Here is a 23,439-nt window from a genome sequence, read left to right as displayed (position 1 = left end):
GTGTTGTACTTAGTGCGAGTTAGTTTAACTTAGATTGAGTAGTGTGTAAGTTTAGGGACCGATGATCTCAGTAGTTTGGTCCCATAAGAACTTACCACAAATTTCCAATTTCTTAATTTAGAAACAGCAGTTTTTAGTACCACTGATACAGCTCGAATTTTTACCCGTTTTCATTCGCTGTTTATTGGTTATCTATTTTTTCCTTCAAAAAAGCGATTATACCCGACTCCAAAGCGATTATACCCGACTCCAATAACCAACCGAAAATCTTGTTACGAAGATTAAAAAAACCGGTTGTTCTTACCAGCCGGCCGAAGTGGCCGTGCGGTTCTAGGCGCAGCAGTGTGGAACTGCGCGACTGCTACAGTCGCAGGTTCGAATCCTGCCTCGGGCATGGATGTGTCTGATGTCCATATGTTACTTACGTTTAAGTAGTTCTAAGTCTAGGGGACTAATGACCTCAGAAGTTGAGTCCCATAGTGCTCAGAGCCATTTGAACCATTTTTTTTTTTTTGTTCTTACCATCACTGAATTTGCTGCTGAGTTAGCCCCTCTATTCTATCGTGGATGCCTGGAACAAAAAACCGCTTCCAGTTCTTGGAGAAAGGTACAGGTCATACCCGTGTATAAGAAAGGTAGTAGAAGTGATCCACAAAAGTACTGTCCAATATCCTTGACATCTATTTGTTGTAGGATCTTGGAACATTTTCAGGGCTCAAACATGATCAAGTATGTTGAATAGAATGACCTCCTCAGTGCCAATGGGCATCGTTTTCGAAAACATCGATCATGTGAAACTCAACTCGCACTTTTCTCACAGGACGTACTGAAAGCTTTGGATCAAGGCAACCAGGTAGGTGCAGTGTTTCTTGATTTCTGGAAAGCATTTGACTCAGTATCCCACCTACGCTTATTGTCGAAAGTACGGTCATATGGGGTATCATGACGGACACTGAATCTAAAAGTAGTGGAAGGTATTAAAATATAAGACAGCAGATCGCCCGACTGGCTGACCTGTCAACGTAGCCTAGACATTGGGCTATACCGAGTGCTAGGTTCGAGCTATCCCAGTTCAGGCAGTTGCCTGTAGTGAAAATACTGGTATTTCCTTGGCGTAATCAGTGGTAAATACTTCAACGAAAGTGAAATGCAAATGTAAACACATGCCAGAAATGGAGAACTGTACATTTTTAATTAACCAATTCCTATATGTTTTGCGGCCACATCGTCTGATACATGAACCTGAAATGTATGTTAACCGTATTTTACAAAAACACACAGAAGCAGTCCAACGCGTTACCCACACATTATTCCGCACCTCAGGGAAACACCTCACCACTGTCCCCCCACGGATCACATCTACTAATGGTGGAAACAATACGAAGCGAGACACAGCATTGAGAAATTTCAGTTAACTATGACAAATCTTGCAAGTGGACAAACACCTTAAGAATTTAAACCATCCAGAATACAGAAATACTGTGAACGTTCCTGCGACACAAATAACGTTACTCCCCCATTAAAGCTGTGTGTGTGTGTACGCAGACACGGCTGCTACTCATCCCTCAAAATGGCAGCCTTTTTATGGAATTGTGTTAGTGTGGCTCCTTTTCAGCAGGTGATGTCATTTCCCAAGACTTTGGAACAACTCGTCTCCCTAAAGAAGAGACGTTTTGGAGAGTACTTTGATGTCATGCACCAATTAAGCTGCATATTTTGTGGTAGAGACTAACTGCGGAAACCACCACGTACTGTTTTGTATCATGGAAGGGAAAGCCCTGTAGTGAACCGCTTTTGGGTTGGTTATTATTCATAATATATGTACATTTTGCATTGGGCTGTGCTGCCGCTCACATGTCAATGTATCTTGCGCTACGGTCTTCTGACAGGCAGACTGGGAAGCCTGCTACAGTGTATCCAAAAAATATTCATCTAGCTGCACACTTGTTCAAGGGGGATAGGACGTGAAACGGGCCGACTTGGGGCAGGAGAGGCACCACAGGACATTTTAATTTCCACTGTCTATACTTTTACAAATAAATTCAGAAAAATTTGTCAGCATGACCAGGAACGATTCAGAATTCACACTCATAGGAGTGGAAGTCCGAAAACATAACGAAATGATTTTTATTACGTGTGAAATTTCATCATGTTTTTCCACTTGCTAATGGCAGTATTTGTTGCTATAGGTACACTTTTTTTCGTAAGTAAGAGAGATTCTTCGATGAATTTTGCACAGCACACAAACCACACTTAAAGGTGTATAAAACTGTAGAATTTTCCAAATCTATTAAAAACCGTGGTAAAAAATTGAGGTAATTAACTATAATATTTGTGTTTTTTCTAAACATGAAGTTTAAAATATAGCAGTTCATTCGTTTTTTCATAAATTAAATAAATTCTAAGAGTTTCATACATCTGTGCGTATGGTATGTATGCTCTGCAAAATTCATCGAAGAATCTCTCTAACTTATGAAGAAAAGTGTACCTATAGCAACAAATGCAGCCATTAGTAAGTGAAAAAATGATGAAATTTCGCACGTAAAAAAATTCATTTTGCTATGTTTTCGAACTTCCACTGCAATGAGAGTGAATCCTGAACCTTTCCTGGTCTTGCTGACTAAGTTTTATGAATTTATTTGTAAAATTATAGACACTGGAAATTAAAATGTCCTGTGATGCCTCTCCTGCTCCAAATCGGCCTGTTTGACGTCCTACCCCCCTTAAAAAAGTACATCTGTGGCATGTAAAATGAAACCAATACAAAATCTGAAATACCAATGCTGTGGAAAGTACACCAGTAAATCATTTTTAGTGATTAACAAGGAACAAAGAACATTTTTAGCAAATAGCAAGGTTAACAAAATGTCAAAAAGAAAATACTGTACCTGGCGCAGCCACAGTCTCTCTGCCGCCTGTTTTGCACGGTGCCCAGACAGTGCAGTCTGCGACGTGGGCCGTGAGGTTAGTGGCGCGACCCTAACAAACAAAACATTCTAAGCTTGCATAATCAGCGCACAACCCTTTACGAGACTGCTTAAGTGGTCGGTATATACAGGGTGTTACAAAAAGGTACGGCCAAACTTTCAGGAAACATTCCCCACACACAAAGAAAGAAAATATGTTATGTGGACATGTGTCCGGAAACGCTTACTTTCCATGTTAGAGCTCATTTTATTACTTCCCTTCAAATCACTGTAATCATGGAATGGAAAAACACAGCAACAGAACATACCAGCGTGACTTCAAACACTTTGTTACAGGAAATGTTCAAAATGTCCTCCGTTGGCGAGGATACGTGTATCCAACCTCCGTCGCACGGAATCCCTGATGCGCCGATGCAGCCCTGCAGAATGGCGTATTGTATCACAGCCGTCCACAATATGAGCACGAAGAGTCTCTACATTTGGTACCGGGGTTGCGTAGACAAGCTTTCAAATGCCCCCATAAATGAAAGTCAAGAGGGTTGAGGTCAGGGGAGCGTGGAGGCCATGGAATTGGTGCGCCTCTACCAATTCATCGGTCACCGAATCTGTTGTCGAGAAGCGTACGAACACTTCGACCGAAATGTGCAGGAGCTCCATCGTGCATGAACCACATGTTGTGTCGTACTTGTAAAGGCACATGTTCTAGCAGCACAGGTAGAGTATCCCGTATGAAATCATGGTAACATGCTCCATTGAGCGTAGGTGGAAGAACATGGGGCCCAATCGAGACATCACCAACAATGCCTGCCCAAACGTTCAGAGAAAATCTGTGTCGATGACGTGACTGCACAATTGCGTGCGGATTCTCGTTAGCCCACACGTGTCGATTGTGAAAATTTACAATTTGATCACGTCGGAATGAAGCCTCATCCGTAAAGAGAACAATTGCCCTGAAATGAGGATTGACACATTGCTGGATGAACCATTCGCAGAAGTGTACCCGTGGAGGCCAATCAGCTGCTGATAGTGCCTGCACACGCTGTACACGGTACGGAAACAACTGGTTCTCCCGTAGCACTCTCCATACAGTGACGTGGTCAACGTTACCTTGTACAGCAGCGACTTCTCTGATGCGGACATTAGGGTTATCGTCAACTGCACGAAGAATTGCCTCGTCCATTGCGGGTGTCCTCGTCATTCTAGGTCTTCCCCAGTCACGAGTCATAGGCTGGAATGTTCCGTGCTCCCTAAGACGTCGATCAATTGCTTCGAACGTCTTCGTCGGGACACCTCCGTTCTGGAAATCTGTCTCGATACAAACGTACCACGCCACGGTTATTACCCCGTGCTAATCCGTACATCAAATGGGCATCTGCAAACTCCGCATTGGTAAACATTGCACTGACTGCAAAACCACGTTCGTGATGAACACTAACCTGTTGATGCTACGTACTGATGTGCTTGATGCTAGTACTGTAGAGCAATGAGTCGCATGTTAACACAAGCACCGAAGTCAACATTACCTTCCTTCAATTGGGCCAACTGGCGGTGAATCGAGGAAGTACACTACATACTGACGAAACTAAAATGAGCTCTAACATGGAAATTAAGCGTTTCCGGACACATGTCCACATAATCCACATAACATCTTTTCTTTCTTTGTGTGTGAGGAATGTTTTTGCTTAAAGTTTGGCCGTACCTTTTTGTAACACCCTGTATAGAGCAATGGTTAAATCGGTAACAGGACGCTTTTGCGTAGCCAGAACACGGAAACCCATCACGGACCGGACACCCTTGCGCACTTACTATGAACACGTCAGGTTTATCATCAGAGAAATCCAGATAAATGTTACAATCTTTCTGTGTATTTGATGGGCAAGAAAGTATGTCCCAACACAGTCAAATATACCTGCAAGACCTACGGATATAATGGCTGCATACCTAAAAAGAAATTTTGGGACAGTCGAAATCTAAAGAAATATTTATATTTTACCCTTGAACATGGATTCAAGAATGTAGTCTTCTGGATAGTCGTATTTTCTGATAAAGTAGATATACCGCATTGTGAGCGAATGGTGAGGCGTAATAGGAACACAGATAGGCTGCCGCCGAAGCTTGCGCCCACTGGGAAACACGGTAGGGGTTTCCTGGTGGCGTGTGGATGTCTGACTGCTGGAGGTGTCTATCAACTACATTTTGTGGAGGGTCTGATCGATCAAAAAATTTATATAAACATCTTACAATATAATCTACCGAAACAACACGTCTCCTCGAAGCCCAGATATTAATACCACAGGATACCCTTGGAAAGTGCTGGGAGACAATCTAAAAAGACAAATTTCTAACGAGGAAGACGTAAAAAAAGCTCTTCAGGAAGACTAGGACAGAATTTCAAACTTGTTTTCTTTTTTAAATCATTTAGTGAGATCGTTTCCACAGCACTTATAAAATGACTTTTATCTTAATAATATGAATATTTATATATGTGTTTGGACAGAGAGAGATTGATTTTTGATTGAGACTTTAGTTTAACTTTTAACTGGTACCAGAATTTTGGTTGCTGCCTCCTTAAATGATCAGCCTCTGCACCAGCTGGTGACGTATTGCAATTTGGAGGAATAAGATTTAAATTACGACTCTGTTGGTTACTTGGCCGTATTGCAGATAGCTTTGAGCCCAAGTTTTTGTAGCTTTTCATACCTAAAGGGACCACTGACGTATGTAAATAAGATCAAACAGCAAGCTGCTTCTCGTGAGAAAAGGAGATTGCTTGGCACACAAACTTCCTTCAAAGTACATGTCCTGTTGCATCAAAATTGGTCGGCGGAGTTCTGCTCCATACTATTATAAAAGAACGTAATCCAATTACTGCACTTAAGAAATGAAGAGAGGTTGTTACGTATTGAATTAAAACTATAGAGAATGCATTTCCTTTCCTGTATTTTATTGAAATTTGTACACTTACAGTTCTGTCGATTGATAGCCGGCGACGACAATCAAGTTCACTTCCTTATCCAAATACAAGATATTTCTATTCTTCACTTCCAGAAAATTTGTATACATAAATGTTTGGCAACTCATACACATACTTTGTTTTACACTGAAATAGCAATTTTCATTAAATGTAACAATACGGCCTAGCAACACGCACTCTTTCCACAAGATAAAGATTAACAGCCCTTTTTTTAATAAATCAATTGTCTTTGAGTCTGTACTCAAAGATTTACGACTACTACCGTTGCGGGGGTTGCGCCCTAAAGAGTTTCTTGCTGTCAAGTTGCTCTTCAAGTACTTTTTGAATCAAATCTGCATTTACGATATTTACATACATTACAACGTTTCTCAGAATAAAATTAGGCACAAATTAGTTAAGAAAAGGGCAGTGAGGCTCACATAACATTACAGACTGGCTCTTCAAATCTTGTACCCGATTTGTTCCATATGGTAGAGGATCACTATTTGTACTCTGCCTGCCAGCAAGTCTATTCTGAAAGTATTTGTATGGAGTGTAGCCATGTATGGAAGTGAAACATGGATGATAAATAGTTTACACAAAAAGAGAATAAACTCTTTCGAAATGTGGTGCTGTTGAAGAATGCTGGAGATTAGATGGGTAGATGACGTAACTAATGAGGAGGTACTGAACAGAATTGGGGAGAAGAAGAAATTGTGGCACAACTTGACTGGAAGAAGGTAGGTAGGTAGGTAGGACATGTTCTGAGGCATCAAGGGATCACTAATTTTGTACTGGAGGGCAGCGTGGAGGGTAAAAGTCGTAGAGGGAGACCAAGAAATGAATACACTAAGCAGATTCAGAAGGATGTAGGTTGCAGTAGGTACTGGGAGATGAAGAAGCTTTCACAGGATAGAGTAGCATAGAGAGCTGCATCAAACCAGTCTCTGGACTGAAGGCCACAACACATGATGGTCTATGTCAGTGACTCAACCTTTCTTAGACCACTCTCCCTGGGAGGATGGGTGCAATCCGGTATTACTTAGTACCCCCACCCCCCTCCCACCCCCGCCCAACACCACTCACTTACCTCAACTGCTTCCCCACCACCATCAACTTTAACGCCAAACTAAAGTTCAGAACGAAAGAGATTTTTTTAACTTTTATTTTTAAGATGAAAGGTAAATGATTTAGTTCAAAAAGTTCAGTGGGTGTGAATACAAATAGGACCAAACAGTTGAGGTCATCAGTCCCTAGGCTTATACACTACTTTAACTTATGCTAAGATAAAAAAAAACACCCACCCACACCCCAAGGGAGGACACTAGCCTCCCTCGGTAAGGGCCGCGCAGTCTGTAACATGCCGCCTCAAACCGCACGGCAATGATTTAGTGTAGGTTCGTTCGAGCAGTTGCCAGTGGGCTCGTACGCATGTGCAGAGCTGAATTCTCATATGACCAGTGCCTTCTCCCACTTCTGGCTACTTGAGGAGAGGCTGTTTGCAGTGTGAGCAGTAGCAGCAAGAAGTCGCCAGATGCTACGCAGAAAACTTTTTTTGGCGCGCCCAAGCTGCCAGATTCGCGCATGCGCAAAGAAATACGATTTATAGTGTGTGTGCATGGGGGTTATTCTCCACGTGACCCGTGTATACGTTTTGTGATATTGCTGTTCTCTCGGTTTACACCTCCCACGCCAAATGAAAACAGAAAATGTTTCTGTGGCTGGGAACCACAGCTGACCCGGTGAACTCTGTTCCGCCTTAAAGCCAATAAATAATCAGATTTTGAATGTAAAGTTCAATTTGTTGTTAGGAAATTGTAATAAAAAATTAAGTATTTTAATGATTATGTTTTTTGGTGCATAGCTCCCACTCTTCAATTAAGTACCTTGTGATACACGACATTTTTTGTTTTATGATCAGGCGCATGAACAAACAATGCAAATGGTCTTTCGACCCGTGAACATGCCACATACAACTGACCATGTGAAAAACATAGATATTCCACATTTAAACCACAAACTTTCAAGGATTGGCCTAGTCATTTGTTAATGGTCATGGCGAATGCAAGACGGATCGGAAATTGAAGTCTTTTAAACTCAAACGGCATATCGGTTGGGACCATCGGGATCCTCGGAATGAGAACTTCCTCACCTTCGAATTTTCCTTTGAGTATCGTCGCGTAAATAACAATGTTCATCAATTTACTTACCACCAAACACGTATCGTTGCACAGTTTTGGGTGGTTTATGTTTCGAAGCATGATTACTACGGAGCCAACTTTTAGGCGTAAATTGTGCAGTGGTAAGCCAGGCACATCCTAGGAGTTTAAAAATTCAATTGGATAGGTGGTGGCCTCATCAGTCAATAGATATGAATGAATGCATTTTACCAATGATCTCATTCTGAATTATGTAGTTTAGGTCATCTAGATCTTTATTCTTAGCCGCTAAAATTGCTCGCTCACTCAACCATTCATTACTTTTGTAGTTTGTAATTTTTTAGAATTAGCAAACGTAATACGTACGAATAAGTATAGTAAGTTATTCTTCTACTATATTGTGTGTAAGTACAAAAATAAATAAACACCTTTAATGTCGGATTAAATTCTCGTTCTTCGATACTATCTGCCCCAAATGAGGTCATTTGGAAACAACTATTGTATTTTTGGGTGTCTGCAAGAAAATGACGTGATTCGGGTGTTTCGCCACAAAGCAGTGAATGCAATGGCTCAGGTGGCGGAGTCAATAATGGCAATTTCACTTTCCCACTAAGGCAGCACAATCCGTGCGTTTCTCCGGAAAACTTCAATGCGCCACAATACTAGCAAACAAAGTCCACCGGCCCAATGCAAACGCAAGGATGCAGGAAGTAATCAGTGCTGCAATCGTATCTAAACGCTGCTCGATTCAAATCATCACGTGATAAATCTCTTCTTGTGCGTCGAAAATTATCTACATGTTGATCTCTGTTGTTCGCTCGACGATTTCGCATTGCCATCCGAACCGTTTCACGTGCTGCTCTCATTTTGCTCTTGTGATTGAGAAGCACGAAGTCGAGCCATACTAACGCGGCGCTCTTCACGGGCAATTTGTAATTTTTCTTCAGTCCTTTCAATCGCAATGTTTTGTATCCTTCTTGCATTACGGCTTTGTCGAGAAATATTCGATCGTCTTGGTCGCGGCATTGTTAATGATGATTCAAAGAAAATGCAAATTATTCCTTTAAATTTTTAATTAAGTATATACACTGACACTTAACCACGGACGTTTTGCTGTCATTTGCCTTTTGTTATTCCATGCCAGATGCGTTTTTGTTATACCACGTTTTATAGCGGTCGAACGGAATAAAAAGTATCCTATGCCCGTCTCCTGGTTCTAAGCTACCTCTCCACCAATTTTCAGCCAAATCGGTCCAGCCGTTCTTTAGTTATAAATAGTGTAAATAACACGACTTTCTTTTGTATATATATATATTCCCACTATCACGGAAGACTAAAATTAGTAGTTTCAATTTTCTGATTTTATATTATTCCCACGTTATTAGCAATAAACCATTAATCGTCTTAATTTATTTTTGTCAGTTTGCTAGAGAAATTTGATTCTATTAATCTTTTCCGCCGAGGCACTCAATTTGTTTGAAACTAAGTGTTCCATTTCACATTACTGGCTAGTGTCAACTTCGTTCAGTTTCAAGTCTACATTTTCATTTTCTGGCACGAATTGCATTATGTCACAATAAAGAGCCGAACATGAGATAACAGAGAACTGGTACTCCAAGAAAGTTGGTATCCCGAAAACCGCATAGAAAAGCTGAATATAAGGTACTTCAGTGTGAATGTGGCTATAGAAATGTGCACTTTAAGCCGAATTCAACATTTTAGTGTTGTTTACGAAATTCGACGCTGTTAGATCTCTCAATGCTATATACATACGAACATACGTATATACTTACTTAAAGCTGATTAAGCAGGCAAATTTGGCCAGTCTTGAATTAAATATTTTGTTTCAAATATATTGACAGGTTTAGCAGAATTTAACAAACCCGCCTTCCGTGAAACAATCTTTTTTGATTACAAGACACTTGACCAGTACTTCTTCTAGGCTTTACGTTGTTTCTTAATTCGTGTTGTTTTATCTTAAATTTATGGAAAATGCCATTCTATGTTAAATTGTAGACTAGCAGCATACCGTTTTTTATCATTTTAACTCCCCACATGGCTTTATATTTATTCCTAGAGTATAAACTGTCTGTTGTACAGTTTCTTTGCCTCACAGACTACCTCCCTAAATTTTTACACATTTTGAAATAGTCATGAAACGTTTCTTTTATTTTTGCAAGAAATTTGTAATCCTTCTTACTAGCTTTTTGTAATGTTGTGTAGTTATAAACCTGATTGGGAAAGGTTTACAATACTGCAGAGCACGAAAAAAAAAAAAAAAAAAAATTCTGTGTTAAAATCACCACATGGCAAAATTTTAGAGTACTTTGAGCTATAGAGTAGTTTTCGAATAAAGATTACGCCAAGAACTGCTTCCTTATTTGCATTCCTTAGCCGGGTAGGATATGATAGAACAAATACTCCAGGCACAACTCCCTTTGTCTTCAACAACATGCTGCAGTGTTGCACGTGGCCGCATAATGCCCCACCACACACGAAATTCCAAACACTTTTTCAATTACATGCCACACGTCCTGTGGATACATTCAGTCGAGACCGTTCGTAGCGACATCACTTTTAACGACTTATTGGCTATAACATCGAAATCTAATGGTTCTATCTAAACCGTACATGAATGCTCTATTTAGGCTATAACACAGGAATCTAATGGTCTCATCTAAACCCTACATGAACGCTGTATTTATAAAGTCCCTTAGGACGTCTCTTTTTGCGACTTACCGAATAAAATTACGTATTTTTGTTCCATTTTCGGACAAATGTATCGGTTGTAGGATCCAATGTTAGTTTTTTTTTTGCTTATTTTGGGAGGTATCTCTTATTTTCAAACATTCGATTTCTGCAGATTGTTCGTTTCAAATCAGGCGTCACAACGAATACATCGTCAAATGCAAAGTGAGTACGTAGATCTTACATGCTAAAAGCAAACTGATGTAACAGATTACGTTAAGTAGGGCAGTATATTGTAGTATGTGTTACTGTACAGCGTATAGTCCAGGATCGCTAACAAGAGATCAATTTTTTGCATTCACATGACACAATTGTATCGTCAGTTGTTTTTCTGTTTTCAGGAGTGATAATTTTTTTAATTGATTCAGATACTTCTTTCCCAGCTGTACTTCTTCGCTGAGGTTTATGGGCCAAGTTCGCTGAACCACTTTTACGTATTCTTGGAGCTGCTTCTGGATGCACTCTACCAGAACTTGTAGCATATTGGGAGTGTTGTCGTGTGCATTGTTTCTTCATTGCCCCCACCCCTCCCCGTATCTTCTTTATTTTTATTCTCTTCAATGTCTATATAATTCGACTCGAAATCCCTTAACTCTGATAGTTGTTCGCCTATTAGATGTTAAGCGAAAATTTCCGCCTCATTCAGGTCTCTATGACTCATTGTAGAAAATCTTCCTCAAAAGAAACACGTTTGCTCAACTGTGACAAACTGCTAATAATAATGGTTAGTCTATAAATCAACCATGAAAATGAAACTAAGCAACTAGACATTCAACAATGCGCCATCAAACTTGCGTTCTGGGTTGCCAAAAGAAATTTAGACCGAATTAGAATTGCGGTCGCAGCTGGCGTCAACCCAGTGCAAAATATGCCCTTGGGCACAAAAGTTAAAGTTTTTTTTCGTTATTATTTCCCATTTTCACAAGGGATTATGGGCGATCTGTTATGTTAAAATGTGTGGATAAAAGTCGTATTTCAAGATCGCTAAAACTCCTCTACTGATTACTAGTTTCAGATCATTGACGAGACTTCTTCAGATACAAAATACAAAAAGGTAGCATAAAAGAGAGCAACTATAGCATAACATGTTTTATGTTTAAAATTCCTGCATCATTTTCAGTTTCGTGCAGGCCTATGAAATTCTTTTAAAAAATTGAACAATTTTTTTTTTACTTTATTCAGAATGGGTTGAATGTGCGGAAGCCCATTCTGAACAATTAAATTGAGTGTGTGCGCAAAGCAGAGGATGTGTTTCCAGGCTGTGAGTCTTATAGCTGCCACAATATTAGCAGCATTGTAACTAACAACACACACGACTTTTTCTGGAATGCCCCATTCCCTTGTGACATGTCGCAGTTCTTCGGAGAGTTTTCCTGACGTGTGCCTTTCGTCGTATTTAAAGCACTCTAGGAGGGTAGATGCCAGCTCCAGGTCTTTAACGTAGAGTGCTGTCACCAACAAATAACTCTCATTTGTGGTTGAGGTCCACCCATCCATTGTCAGCACAACCGCTACCGCAGAATTTATTTTGACTCTTACAATTTCTTTCATCATGGTGTACTGTTGTTGTAGTAGTGTATTGGAAATGGTCTTCCGAGCTGGCATTCTGTAAGCACCATTTAGTTTGCCTACAAAACTTTGGAAATGTTTGCTTTCCACTATGTTGAAGGGTAAATAATCCTTTACAACAATCTCCAGAAGTGTGAAATCTATCTCCTGATTTCTTTTGTTCGAAGGAGGTTTCGAAAAATACGTAGGTAATGTCCTGTGTTATTGATGCCTGCTGTCTGATACTGAAGTGATACTGTTATTTTCTGGCACCGACTGCTGTTCGCTTCTGACAATTGCTGGTGTTGGTTCCGGATTGTCCGGGTCATTTGTCCAAGAAATATCGGAAGATGCAGGAGCAGGGGGCGCTAAGCGCCTGACTGACAATGACACTGTCGGATGCAGCACTCGAACATGACGCGCTAGATTACACGTATTTCCTCCTTTATATGAAACACACTTAGAACGACAGCTGCACTTTGATTTGCCATCACCTAAATCGGCGAAGAAACCCCAAATTCCACTGCTTTTACGAGATCGCGAGTTGCTAGCCATAGTATAAAAGAGTGTTGGGACGAGACGACGACGCCACTCGGCTGATAACCCGAGGAGAGTTCGTCGAGTGACGCCTCGGTTTCCGGGCGCGCGCCCCTCCTCCAGGCCAACCAGACTCAACTGTCTCAGCAAGCTGGAGAGAGCCTTTAATCTCCCCTGCACAGCCGACACAGCTGTAACACTAGGCGACAGTCGTAAATGGTAGAATGGCGATGTTGAACAGCTGAAAAAAAATTTTTTTTAGTCTCTTTCATGGTTTCAGACCACTCTTTCTCACTTCTCTTTCGCGCTGCATCTGTCATTTCCTCACTGACGCAAAATTTCCGCTCTAGTTTCCTGTTGCACTTTCTCGGGCTCGCTCTTTGGCCGGCTTGTGTCCTGATTCATTCTCAGGACTGCAGACTTTTACTTCTGATCATTCCAAGATGAGGTGCCACTCCCCCTTGCGCAGTTCTCATTTATGCCCTTATTTATCTAAGATTGCTGCAATTTTTCAGGGAATCCAGCGTAACTGGACTGTCTGTGCATATTTCTCGTGCGTCGTCCTGAGCTTCTGTGCCTATATCTGGAACAAGCAGCATTTTCTAAAATATATTTTCCGGTTCCTAAAATTATTCTCTATTCCGTGGCTCGAAATGCCTCGATAATGACCACGTGTATCTCATACATGTCAACAGTCACAGTTACTTTCATCATTTCCACCGGAGGATAGCGATGGTATTTGCAGGTATGTGTGCAAACTGAGGAAGTAACTTAATGAACCATGATCGCTGCACCTCAGAACTCTGACGATGCTGAAATGACGGTCGAGTGGAGGATGATTAAATTTTGCTATCAGCACACAAGTGACTGGCCTTTTCCACTAGTATAGACATATTCTTAAGGTACAAAGAACGAAATATAAAAGGACTGACACGTCAAAAAGAGTGAGAGGTAAACTACTTAGTGCTCGTTCCACAGTATCGAACGTGAAAAAGTGCTCATAGCTCGTAAGGTATGCATTTTAGAACTTAGTTTACTGGACCGTTTCTCTCTGATCGCCCTTTTGTAGAAGTGTCGTTCTTATTCTACTGAACTGGATAATGCGCTATATTGCAGTATCAGTAGCTTCGGAGACATTTAAGCTTGCCTCTCCATTACTTAGTACTTACGTATTCCACTTTTTTGCGTAGTGTTCCTTCCTGACTAATGTTTCAAACTTCAGTCTACTCTTCACCACTATTAAATTGTGAGCTGAGTCTATAACTGCTACTGGGTATGCCTTACAATCCAATACCTAATTTCGGAACCTCTGCCTGACTATAACGTAATGTAACTGGAATCCTCCTGTATCTCACGGCCAGCATGTTCTCCAGACATAAGCCCTATCGAACATGGCTGGGACAGATTGAAAAGGGCTGTTAATGTGCGACGTGACACACCAACCACTCTGAGGGATCTACGCCGAATCGCTGTTGAGAAGTGGGACAATCTGGACCAACAGCGCCTTGATGAACTTGTGGATAGCATGCCACGATGAATACAGGCATGCATCATTGCAAGAGGATGTGCTACTGCGTATTAGAGATACCGTTGTGCATAGCAATCTAGACCACCACCTCTGAAGGTCTCGCTGTATGGTGGAACAATATGCAATGTGTGGTTTTCATGACCAATAAAAAGGGCGGAAATTATGTTTATCTTGATTCTATTCCAGTTTTCTGTACAGGTTCTGGATCTCTCGGAACTGAGGTGATGTAATACATTTTGATGCGTGTATCTACAGGCAGATAGGATTTGCAAACCTTTTAGCATCAAATGCTAAGCATTGTCCTAACAGAAAGCCTGAAGGTAGTACTATTGGACCTCCTCTTACAAAGTCAATACCGTCTTCAGTTGCTCATATCTCTGTTTTAAGTATGTGCAAGTAACTTGAACCCTTCTTAAGCTTTAAATGTGTGTTTATATCGTCGAAATTTTTTGACACTGTACCATACTGCCCCTATTCACTCAATGAGTGAATATATTAACTGTATGTATGATTGAGGGTTTGCAGAATAGCATAACGTATTTATCATATCTGTAAATATCTTGCATAATATTTGTTTTGCACTGGTGCTCTTTCAATGAAAGACAAATACACATTTTAAATAACTTTGTTTATTAACGTTTTATACATGCACAAAATAAAAAAAACAATTGTTGACACATTTTTTATTATTCATTCTATCTTATATCCCTACATTATTCTTTAAATAATTGGTTTTTTTATGCTATAAATTCTGCTTCCGTTGTGTTCAATCCAACAGGAGCAACGATGTATCTCCGTTCTCTGTCTGTAAACCAGGCTCTACAGTTTCAATATTTATAGGATTATAGTAGCAGCCCTTGGTGCTGCAACCATACATATGTTTACATATTGTTCTAAATCATCTTGTATGCAACATTCACTTACATAACATACAACATCGTTTAGTAACGCTTTCGCATATACTTGCCACCGTATTTGTCTGTTGCAATCCGTAGTGCACTGCATAACCAATACAACTTCACGACACTTTTGTACAGGTCGATGATGGTTGCCTTATTGCTACAGATGTTCATGTGAAGAGGAAGTTGAAAAGGATCGTAGTCTGTTGTCATCAACCTCTCAGTTTGCTTCATCGGCAAACAATGCTCCCCCTAACTCGTATCTGTAAATTGTGTTTTACATTACGACGGACATCCTCAGTTTCTACTATAACTTCACACTCACGATCTCATGCTAATCCTACATATACATGTTTTGAACCATAAGCTAACATGTATGTACTGGTAAATAGTAGCATTCTGAAATGAACTGATAATATCATAGAGCTGTATGGTTTATATACCTCTCTGCAGTATAAATGACCTCGAAATCCCAAGACTTAATGCAATAACATGCAAAAATTATATAGCACGACGACAGGGCAGTTAACACACTTTCTAAGCAGTGGAGACATAGTGAAAATGACACTGTGCCGCGACTCTCGTCGGTAAGTACTATTTCAGTATCCACAGTCCAGTTCACTTCAGGATACAGAGACCAAGACCATGGGAGAAGCATAACTGATAAATCATATGTAATTATTTGATGAAATTATGACGTACACCTCAGGATCCAGAAGACAGCCCCTGGGTAATTACATATCCTGATGATTAAGCATGTAAATAATCGAATCAGCACATGTGAGGGTAAAGAGATCTCTGGAATTAGGACGATTTGATCATGTGACGTCACAGCAGCGGGCAGGACGTGCAGCTGCCTCAAGCATGTTGCAACATGTGACCCTGTTTCTGTTATGATAATACTGAGGCCATTGAAACTGGAATATTTAGAAAGCGACATTGAATTGTCTGTAAAAAGAGCACTCACCCCATGCTTGAGATAAGGACATCAGCCTTCTCCACTGCTAATCCATTTCAAGATCCTCTACTGATGTCTGGGGAGATCGAATCCTGTCTGCATGAATGGGTCCTTGACTAGATGCTTGTTGAATATTGGTGACGGATTCCACTGAATTTCCCGTAAATGGTTGACAATCAAAGAGAACACAACGAGGTTTTCTGCTGTGCATGATGAGGGTTTCCTTGATTTCAAGTGTTGATGTTCTGCCTGTGGAGCATCTCGATGACTGGCCAGCTGAGGATTTCTTCAGAATGTTCTTCCAGACCTTTAGGAGAGCTGGTTTCTTAGAGCTGGGGGTGGGATGATGCTGAGAACAGGAAGTCTTAGAGCGATTGTACTCTGAATACATTCCATAATACCTGATTCAGTTGGACATCTATCTTCTTAGTATGAGCACTATTGATCCTGGTCGAACAGTAATCTTCAGCAACAGAGCACCTATGATAGGGTTAGAGCTATGGATCTTAAAACACTAGCATTAGCTCCCCATAAGATATCACCAAATTTTTAAGACTGTTGTTTCTCGTTTTGAGTTCAGGTGCTACTTGTAAGTCAAGAGTTCTATCTAGCGCTGTTCCTATGTATTATGGTGTAACGCAGTACAACGAGACTTGGTCTCTTAATCTGTCTTCTGGTGTGCACTCTGACTGTCTTCTGCACAGATGTAATGTAGATACAATTATTTTCTGTGGATTTAGGTGGAGCCACTATTTCTTGATGTATACATCTAAGACTTCCATATCAGTGGATAAAGAGGTTTCAGCATCATAAACGTTGAGGCTCTGGGCCACCAAGCAAATGTCATCAGGATAAATCAATTTTTTTGAAGACTTTTGGTAAACTGTGCATGCACAGACCAAAGAGGTAGTGGACTCAGAACAGACATTTGAAGTAAACTATCATTTGGTTTAATTACCCTGCATCTGTCATTGTGAGAATGGATATGAAATGCTCTATTGTTTAGCATGTTGTTAAGTAAGTCCTTAAATTAACGACACAATCGTGAATTTGCAAAGAAGTGCTTCTCACCAAGCAGTGTCGAGAACAGCTGATAGGGCCAGAAAGGCAGCTACACTTACTAATTTCTGCTCATACTCATTTCCGATATAAGTAACTAGAGAGAGTGTCTCTTCCTTACATTACTTTCGCTTCTTAAGCTGGGCTAGCGCTTTTATTCTTAACGAAAGAGTGTGTTTCGATTGTTACTATATGTTGAGAGTTGCACTCTGTAACTTCGTTGGTGTAACCAATAGTCTATAGAAAATGTGGTTCATTAGTCAGCATGGTATGTTTTCATTATTTCTATTTGCTTAATTCTTTAATATCTGAAAACAGTTTACTATTCACATTCACCCGATAGGTACTTTCCAATTACTTACACAGTTCCAAGATATGCTATTAGATGATGGCGTTCAAGCCTACAGAATTCATAGCCACATTGGATTGACCATGATTGGCATATCATTACGCAATACTACGTTACTTCCTTAAATTTGGTTAAATCTAAGGCAATTCCCTGTTTATTGTTTCTTTTACAATCTAACAATAGTTGATTGGCAACCAAAACGTGTAATGATTGGTAAAGCAATGTGTTTTTGCGATCAAGAAAATTAAAAGGTTTCGTAATTAAGTTTTAATGTTTTAGAAATACATAAGATCACTTAATGCAGCTCCTGATAAGTCAGGTCTTAATAACATGTGATTAATGTCAAGATCATTCGTCGACTACTTCAGACTGACTTTATTAAAGAATGTCTGTTTCTGAGTAGCTGATCCCAATTACAGTCGCTGTTGACAGGGGAGAGGTGAAAATGAAAATATTTAAGTTTAGTACAAGCAGCAATGTGCCCTAGCAAACGTGTTACTCTTTGAACGGAAATGTGCTTAATGATGTGGTGAGAGTGTTCATCTTTAATCTGAGGCTCTTATTTGGTTTGGACGCTGCGTGTAATCCTGGTGGATTGGAGGACGATGTTACTCTTACAGCTGAGTCCTGGCATTCGCCTTATGAGTGGGTTAAAACCTTCCTTTAAAAAAGCATCACCTGCGATTGTTTGTCGATCGTTATGGCATTTTGTGTCCTGTTACATTGTACTAGTAGTCTTTAAGACTAATGCTTAGGAACTAATCTCTAGTATGATACGAAGGGATTTGTGACATAACCGTGTAAGTCAGAGGTAAGTGCCATGTTATATAGAAGAAACTGGAGTCATTCTGAATAGTGTAGTGGTCTAAGTCTTTGTATAGTCAATAGCACAGCTACATCATATTTAGAATTTCTGCTGTCATGACATCACATAGGTTTTGTTTTTTGCTAATGTAGTTATGTCAGATATATATCTTACTGAAGGTAATATTACAGATAGGGAAGTGGTCATGGATGTAAATGAGGTGGGAGATGTAACAGTATGAGATCAAATTTGACAGTGTTCTGAAATATCTAAGTCGAAACGAGGTCCAGGGAGTAAACAGTCTTGTGGCAGGATTACAGGCAGCCTCGGGAGAGCCGGCCACGGCGGAGCTCTCCCACCTGTTGTGCCCGGCGTATGAGACAGGCGAAGCACCCACAGACCTTAAGAAGAATGTAATGTTATCAGTTCCAGAGAAAGCAGTTGCTGGCAGGTGTGAAAATTACTGAACTATCGGTTTAATAACTCGTCGTTGTAAAATACTAACACAAGTTCTTTACAGAAGAGTGAAAAAACTGGTAGACGCCGACCTCAGGGAAGATAAGTTTGGATTCCCGAGAAACTTGGGAACATGCGAGGCGCAACCTGACCAAATGGAGGGGCGGTTGGTAGGACACGTTCCGAGACGTCGACAGGTAACCAATTTAAACCTGAAGGGAAGTGTGGAGGTTAAAAATCGTAGACAAAGACCGGGTGGTGAATACAATAAGGAGATTGGGATGGATGTGGGCTGCAGTATGTACTTGGAGATGAAGAGGCCTGCAAGTTATACAGTAGAATGGAGAGCTATTTTTAAAACCAGTCTTCACTGAGGGGCGGAACAACATCTCTCTGTGTTATAACATCTTATTTTCCAGTTGGCGTATTTCTTCATTGTTTATAACTGACTGTCAGAGTACCTCTGAAGATGACGTGAGGAATACATATTTATTTAAAGTAGGGGTGGTTGAAGATCACAGGTCGGTGCTGAAGGATAGATTTCGTGGATCCACTGTATTTTAATCTACTCGACTTGCTTAGTGATGATTCCTGCTTGTTTGTGAAGGGGCTGACCTGCTCGTTAATTCTGACGCATGTCGGGCCGTGACAACAGTACGCAGTGTCGTCTGTGTACAGGGCTCTTCTTTCGATCCCCGACCTTTAGCGATGTCAGCCGTGTTGTTGGTGTGTAGCAGTGGAGACGTGACTGTCCCACGTGGCGTCTCTGCGGCTGGCATAATACTTGTCCAACGGTGATCACCAAGCAGCGCTTGTACTTACCTGTTTCCAGCAACGTTTTTAGTAAGCTGCACACTTTGGCATGCGAAGTTCAAAAGTAACGTTTCAAAGAGCAGTCCAGCATGCCACAACCAATGCAAGGCGCGTTCGCCGTCCACGAGAAAGCGTGCCGGCGTCGCGCCTGCCGTGTTGCGTTCAGCCTGCGTCGCTCTGCTGCTCAGTCCTGGGACCGGGTCACCTGTGCTGTGGTTGCCGCTGATCCCGGCTTGTTCTTGTGCCATTATGTTGCTCTATTCCTTTAATATTTCTAGTCTGTCTCGAAAGCTTTCCCTGTCACTGAGAGCACGGTAACCTATGATTTGGTGTTGTTTTTTGGTCTTTCGGGTTGGGAAATAATCTTGATTTTAGCTTGCTTCTATTTTAGAGAGACTATTTTCAGTTTCATGGCCGCGATGAAGAAACGTCTGATGTGTTTGAGGCAGGTGTCTTGTGAAAGGAGTGATTTATTTTGTTATCTTCCAGTGCCTCCAGTCTCTGAGCTGCTTTCTTTCCATTTCATATTCGTCAATCTTATAAAGTAGTGGATGTTAAGCGGTTGCATTCGGGTTTTCGAATATTATTTCCTCGTCGGTTTCATCGAATTTTGGATACCACGGATGACCGTGAATGTTTTTGTAGCACTTTGAGGAACTTTTTTGAGGTCGTCAGTAATCAATGACATTCTCATCTGCTATTAAGGATGGTTGTTCGCAAATGGTGTGCTATGACCTGTTGGAACTTTTTTCCAAAAACTACTGCTATTGTGGGACCTAATTCTTGTGATTACCTCGCGCATCATTTGGTGGGTTTCTCTTCTTATTAGGTCATTAAAAACGTTGAAGCCAATCGTAGCATATCCATTTGGTTAGTGCCGTATGGTCTACAGAATTTCCCTACTGTCTAATTTTGTTTCTTATGTACGTCAGGAGTCTTAAGGAGTGGTTTGAATAGTTGATTGGTTAGGTTTTGTGTTAAAACGTATCAATCTGATTTTTTCGACTATCCGATTTCGTGAGTTTATGATCGTTTTAAGTTTTTTCCTAGTTTTTGTGGTTCGCAGCACAATAAATGCGAGGTATTCGTTAGCTATGCAGTCGCCAAATTCAGTGTAGCTTCAGAATCTGGGTAGCTATGTTGTACATAGTATATGTCCTAAGATAGAAGTTCCATAGTGATTGATAAAAGGCGGCGAGTCATTTCAAAATGGCTACAACAAGTTTAATATCTTTCTTGTTCAATTTTTCAGCAAATATCGCAGATCTAACACTGAGTCTCCTGTTCCTTTACCTGGGCACAATGAGGGTATATAATTAACGAGATCAGTTGGCGGTTCCTCGGCAGGATACATCGTTGTGGTGTTTTATATGAAAGACTATGAAGCATCTATCTCAGCTTCTACTACGGTCTGGTTTGCGTGACAGATACAGTTATCTAGATTGATTTCTCTACCTGCTCATGAGGTATGTGCTGCGACTATAATACCAACTTCTTTTTCTCTTACTATGCCTTTAGGGAGTTTGTTTTTTTTGTTTTTACAGCAGAAACCCAGTGTGTTGACAATGCAGATAGTGGCAACATCTTTCTTAGGCTTGAATGTGAAAGTTAATTCTTGTTTCCTGGTGTCTCAGGCTAGGTTGGGCATAGGCCTCCTTGTCTATCAATATGGCGATATAGACGTGGATCCGTGTTCGCCAAAGAACGTAGTAGGAGCTTTTTAGAAGCTGCTGTTATTATTTCCCTTCTTACAAATATCAGGTTGTGAAGGGGTGTAGTGAAGACTCAGAGTATGTTTTCCGTTTGATTGTTTTCGTGTCATTCTTGGACGAAGACCGTGATAGTTTCATCAATGCGCTTAATGTTTTCAGTTTTGTTGGCTGAGACAGGCTGTTTTGGTCTTTCTTTGCAACTCTCATCACTATTAACGTTATCAGTGTTGCAGCTCCTGTATTTTGCTGCTTCTTGTTTCGGGTCTATTTTGCAATTAAAAATTCGATGCGCTCGACTCGGTTCTTCACATTTCTCTTTATATCGCAGCTTATTGGAAAGTGTTGCAATATGGACGTAGCTGTTATTGAGGAGGTAGTGTTTAAATAGTCCAACCTTGTGATGTACACAGTGCATTCTGAAATGGTGAACAAGTAGCTTGTTAGTTGGTTCTTTGTAACTATACATGACTGGAAGCAATAGCGGGGAATTTTGATTTAGTTTCCCGGTACCTTTAGGTCCCCTTCAGTTTTTTCGTTTGTTGTATCACGGTCAAAATTGGTTATCACAAAGGCGAGCGGTAGTCTGTGTGGTTTCTCTTTTGCTTACTGTTTGGCGTGCGGTGTGATTTCTGTTACTGTTGCTTCAGATCGGTAAGTAACTCGAACTGTTCTCTCGGGTTTCGATATCTGATGGGTCTGTTGTGATGTTGGCAAATTTTTTCGGATTTTTTTATGAACGACTTGGTGTCCCAGGCAACTGTTTCAGTGCAGGTTACAACGATTTGGCGGTTTCTTTGCCACCTTCTTAGTTTATAGTTTATTGCAGGGTTTGCTAAAGTGCCATAAGTTGTGTTAGATGTGCTGTAATTCAATCTGCATCCAACCGGTTGTAAACCTTGTTCTTCGTGAGATGTATTTGGATGAGTGTAAAGTTTTTGTAATTGGAGTATCGTGTTTGTGGCGGCTTTGCCTGTTTACTTCGGGTTTCTTGTCCGTGTTTTCGGCTAGTTCGCGTAGCGTTGCGTTTCTGGAGATCTACTGGAGACAGAGTTCTCTACTTCAGTCTGGTGCGCTGAAAACTGTTGTTGCATATCGGAAACAGGAGGCCCTGCTTGAGAACGCTCGCAGTCAGCGTTGAGTCCTGTGCCTTTAGCCTCGGGAGATGCGGGTTGGTCGTCCCTGTCTCAGAGTGTGGCGGTTGTGCAGACTGCCGATCCCAAGTCTGAGTCGCTCTGACAATGCTGCATTTGACGGCAGTGGCGCGAGTTACGCATGATGCACTTTGCAGGGGACATCGTCTGAGTAACACGTGTGCTGCCGAACAACTACGTACATGTAACAACAGTTCAAGCAGTTTCGGCTGCGAGAATGCTTGTCTCCAGATATATCAGAGGAAAGCCCTTAATAGGTATATCGGTTGCAGAAGTTAATGCTTGATACCCCACGAGTGATGGATTGTAACAGGTGATTCCCTGACCACCCATATCTGCGCGCTGGTTCGCCTTTTTGAAGACCAGAACGTGACAGCAGCGGCTGTAAGCAGCAGCAGCAGGGAGTGGCCAGTGGTGGGGCTTGCAGTCCTCTGCTGCTCCTGATTGGCTGAAAGGCCCACGTGTAGAAGGATTTCGTGGAGAGGCTCGGAGCTCGGGGAATCGAACGCTGGCCGTCGGCGCCCGTGTGGCCGACGTGGCGGGTCGCGGGCGCTCTGGAGCGGAGTTCTGTGTCGCGGCGCACAGCGTTCTCGAGTTTCCAAACGCGTTCGGATAGCGATAATCTCAGTTTGTTATCCAAATCTGGGAGTAATGTTTTTTGAGTGACCGTCCTCCCGTTGAGTTTGAACTGTGTATTTCGTACAGCCAGTCGAAAGTAATTTCCTGGACTTGGCTGTGAATGTTCCCAGTACTGCAGTCGGAACTCGGGATCTTGCCTGGGGGTAAGTAGGTAGCACGAGGGCCGTTACCTACTGGCTTTCGAGCGATGAGGTTCGA

The 23,439-nt window shown here is 41.3% G+C and overlaps 1 protein-coding gene across 1 annotated transcript in view; it reads right to left on the bottom strand.

The window, feature by feature from the left end:
* LOC124720347 (ankyrin-2-like) overlaps positions 1 to 2,975 on the bottom strand; it is a 35,665-nt gene extending 32,690 nt beyond the window's left edge. Inside the window, exon 1 of the mRNA XM_047245676.1 lies at positions 2,889 to 2,975. The gene's annotated coding sequence lies outside the window, so the exon portion shown is untranslated. The remainder of the gene's footprint in view (positions 1 to 2,888) is intronic.
* Between the last annotated feature and the right edge of the window lie 20,464 nt (positions 2,976 to 23,439).

This window comes from Schistocerca piceifrons, chromosome 11 (genome assembly GCF_021461385.2).
Source record: "Schistocerca piceifrons isolate TAMUIC-IGC-003096 chromosome 11, iqSchPice1.1, whole genome shotgun sequence".
Classification (NCBI taxonomy): Eukaryota; Metazoa; Arthropoda; class Insecta; order Orthoptera; family Acrididae; genus Schistocerca; species Schistocerca piceifrons.
This window is presented reverse-complemented; position numbering and strand designations above follow the sequence as displayed.